At 38.5% G+C, this 4,462-nt stretch overlaps 1 pseudogene; it reads right to left on the bottom strand.

Annotated features, from left to right (window-relative positions):
• Positions 1 to 937: 937 nt before the first annotated feature.
• LOC147035169 (uncharacterized) lies at positions 938 to 3,343 on the bottom strand (annotated as a pseudogene).
• Positions 3,344 to 4,462: the final 1,119 nt, after the last annotated feature.

Raw genomic sequence — 4,462 nt, 5'->3', positions numbered from 1 at the left:
TCTCTTCCTTGTGAAGATCCTTGCTGATCTTCTTGGCCTGATGAAGGAGGATGGTGCCTGAGATGGGTATGTCAAGCTCTCTAGACTTGCAGAACCAATTGAATAGTTCCTGGTCCAACTCCTGATCCCTCCCAAGCTTGACCCTCTTCCTCTTCATCCCTTCATTGGAGTTGACAGTGACGATGAAGCTCTTGATGTTCTCTTCATCCTTCAACCATCCTCTTAGAGTTGAACCGGCGATGCCTGTATCCTTGCTGATGGTCGCTTGAGTTTCACCATTCCGTATCCGTTTAATTATGTGTAGCTTCTCCTCTATAGAATAACACTTCCGCTTCGGCAATGGCGGCGCTGAACTGAACAGAGCAAACAAAGCTAACAAATTTGAAGATTTCTCAGCTGGTAGGTGATGAAGATGTTGAAGAACTGGTACAGGAGATGTAACGGGAGCTTTGATTTAAGTTGCTGACAACTCTTCCGAAAGGATGTGGGTGGGAGAGCACGCAAACATTAGTTAATCTTGTACAGTACAGTACTGTACTTACGTTGTGTACTGTGTTGCATGGTGTTAGAAGGGAAAATGAACGTGAGTTACAGGAGATATGGATGCTATGATGATTTGAAATGAATTGATTTTGTTCATCTCAGCTTCGCCATTTTTACGGGAAAGGTGCGAGAAGATGACAGCTCGTGAGTATTTTCACACCATGTGTCAAATCAACACAGGGCGATGACAGCTTGAATTTTTTTGGCCACTTAGTGCTATTTTGGACTAACTTTGTCTCTATTTTCTCACTTTTTTGCCTTTAAACATGAAATAGTGGTATTTTTTGGGGTTCAAGGTGTATGAGCGTTAAATCAGTACGAGCGCTATAACGCTTAGCGTTATATCGATTTTCCACTGTATTTAAATATGTGTAATCATCTTCCTTGTATTATTTTATGAGTATTGTACATCAGGATCACTGTATACACAAAAATGTGAGTGTGCAATGCTGTGCCCTAGTCCGTTGAGGAGACCAAGCACTTGTGCTGAGCCTGTCAGATGGTGCACTGCAGTGGCAAGGGCATAATGCTTTGGCATCGGGTTTTTTCCCCTTTCTTTGCCAAACTGATGATATCGTGGGCAATTGACAGGAGTTTTTTTTCAGTGTCTGCTGTAACTGCAACATATTGCTCTTCTTCGGGGCTGTCTGAACCACCAACCACCCACGCTAGGAAGTTGAACAGTTGATATGGGACAAGGGTCTTAACTTTATCCAGCATCAAGTCATCTGCCACAGGTGGCCATGGGACTGAGGTTCTTGTTGTCAATTGATAACTTCAATGTTAAGGGAGCATTAAATAACATTCGCAGACTGTTTGGCTGGGATCAATTGCTACCTCTTTCAATTGGTTCTGCATCATCTGTTGAACTTTCTGCAGAAGTAGTGTCAGTGTCATCGACAAGTTCCTGGGCTAGGTCTTCTGCACAAAGTCCTTCACTGAAGACGATGTCACTCATGCTTCTATTGGCGGGCATGACAAACACAAGTTGTGGGAATGTTCTTTGCAGACGTGTCTTTAAATTCCAGGTCCTATAAGGAGCATCTACATTTTCAACCTCTTTGATTGTGTGGATAAATATACGGTTTAATCTTGACAGAGTCAAGATTTCTTTATTTTGAATTAATCTTTTTTTCACCGTTTCTTCACTGAATACAATTAAAGCATTCATGTAGCCACTCTGAATGGGTGTCAAAGGCTTACACGGCTTACTCAGGAATCTTGTGTAGGCTCTGTGACAGTCACGATGGTACTGCAACTCACGGGCTACCAAATCTTAACCCTGTATCTGCTGTAGAAGTGCGATGTCTTCCTTTTGCTTTGCAGCTTCCAGGAGCTGCCCACCACAAATAAGCTCACATTTGACTAACCTTACAATTGACCTTTTATCAGTTATATTATTTCGTTTGTACTTGTTTCAGTGGCAAATTATGCACTCCTCTGGAAACGTGACGTTTTCGCCACTCTCGTTCGCTGTCCTTGCCATCTGAATGAAGCACACACTTTTGGCTTGGCTGTCCTCCGTGTAAGTCACTTGGTTGGTTATCCAGTATGTTAATGTCTGTTCCTGTATTTGTATTGATGAAATGATAGAAGATGCAAAGACAACCAAAGAGAATGCAAATAGATTGATTATTTATTTAAAATGTAACATTACAATATTAGATATTAGATATTATGTTGTAATTTTTTTTTTTTTATCTCAAAACACCTCTTTTATTGCCAGAATATAGTATGCCTTTTATTAGACAGGCATTTCAAAATTCAACATTTTCCATAAATTTCTGGAAAACTGGCTGAAATTAGATGAAATGGACTTTGTGTTGTGTAATATCCCCCAACAAATCTTTTCATTCTCTCCTTTGCTTACAATAGAAGCCAGCATGCTATCGGAGGGGCGGACGTAAGTAATTTTTGCGCATTTGTGAGAGAGGGACCAGTGATGCTGGTTAAAACAACAATATTTCCATGTTTGTTTACGAAGGATTTATTTGTAACCAAGCGAATATTTCCTCACTTTTTTTCCGTGAAATTTATACTTACAATATCATAAAAGTATATATAGCCTCACTATAGAGGCTACAAAGAGATATGAGGTGAACTTGAATGAAACACACATGGAAGGGAAGGCTGTTGTATGCACCTGCTTCGCTGATCCCCAGTTAACAGATTTGCAAAAGTTCCTGTCGTCTATGTCCGCCCCCTCCAATAATGGCTTTAAGTTTAATATCAAATCATTGACAGTTATAATTCCCTGAATAACCATGATTCCAAAATTACAGTAAAATTGTACTACGACAGCAAGTTGAACATGATACAAAGGCACCAACTTAGTCTTACACCAAATCATCGTCATCATGAATGATGCATCATTCACATGTCCAATCTAATGTTACATAAGTTAATTTTAAAGTCATTATCAATGCATGGTGGATGAGTTTACACATAACTTGTCCTTGAGAAGTAGATTTCTTTGCAAATGACTTCTCGTTTCTTCTGATTTTACTGATGTCACAGAAGCGCTTGTAGCAATTGTAGTGGTAGCCAATGTTACTCGATGGCAAGGGCTGAGCCACAATACATGTAGCAGTATCGTGAAAATCAATACCAAGCTTTGTTGCAAACTCGGTAACTTTATCACTCTCTTTGCAGTTGTAATTCACCCATCGACAAATCGTTTCTACGATTCATTATTGAACACGATGAAGTTACTTTTTATTGTGGAATCTACGTGCATAACGCAAAATTTTGAAGAAAATATACGATCCGCCGTAGAACTGCATTCCGTGGGCGCCGCCATCTTTGGTTCGCAGTGCAATGGCATGGTGACCGTGATTGGGTTATTCTGTGAAACTACGTCATCAATTTCACTGAGCATCAAATACGGTAATGCTGATTGACCTATTTTATCACATGAATCGACTGGTCAGCGAAATGTAATGTGACAATATTTACCGAAATTTTTCGTTTTTTATGTAGCCACTTTTTATGCGAGCTTTTATGAGCAATTTTGAAGATTGGGAACACACATTTTCTGAATGATTATAATATTTTTGGAATTATTGATCAAGAATAAAGTTGCCCCCAGTAATGTTGCATGAAACAGAGTTAGATACGGACATATTGTGGTCTATAAGGATTTTTTTGTGATGTTGTGGGATTGTAATGGACCAACGTCAAAAGATATTGTGATGCTAATTCAGAAGAGGATTGTTGCTGTATTGTGCGTCGTAATGTGGTGTCATTCTTCATTTAACACAATCCCAAAACAAAACTAAAATGTCAAAAGTTGTCAGGATGGTAATCCAAAAGATTGTGGTGTCATATTGTGGAATTGTAATGTGGTGTCATTCCTTCCTTGTTTCGTTGTTTTTTTTTTTGAGATTTCATCCCTCTGTTTTTACATTTTTTTATTGTTTTTTTTCTTTTCTTGTTTCTGCAATTTTATGTAAGTAATAAAATGCTTAATGTTTCACATATTTTGTTATTTTGGTATGGATTAAATCCATCAATGTTATTAAATTAAATTTATGACACATTCTACTTTGTCCCCCTTCAATCCTGGCTTTTGTCTCAGTCCATGATGTAGATTACCACATATCATGTGTGGAAATGTCGATGCGAATATCGTTTTAAAAATAATAAAATGCTTAATGTTTTAATTTTTTTTGTTACTTTGGTATGGATTAAATCCATCTATATTATTAAATTTGGCTTATGGTACCCCTCCACCACCATTGTACCCCTCCACCACCCCTCAATCCTGGCTTTTGTCTCAGTCCATGATGTGGATTACCACCACTGAACTGATGAAGATGCTGGGTGAAAGCGATTTCCATTGTACGTTTGCATGTAAATTAAAATGAAAAAGGTGACGTTTTTTTCACCTTTTGTGTGATAGTTTTCAATCGTAAGCTTT

The sequence above is a fragment of the Eptatretus burgeri genome, chromosome 1 (assembly GCF_056783735.1).
Source record: "Eptatretus burgeri isolate ZD-2024b chromosome 1, Ebu_testis_v1, whole genome shotgun sequence".
In the NCBI taxonomy this organism is placed as follows: domain Eukaryota; kingdom Metazoa; phylum Chordata; class Myxini; order Myxiniformes; family Myxinidae; genus Eptatretus; species Eptatretus burgeri.
The sequence above is the reverse complement of the archived record's forward strand: the minus strand, read 5'-3'. Positions and strand labels throughout refer to the sequence as shown.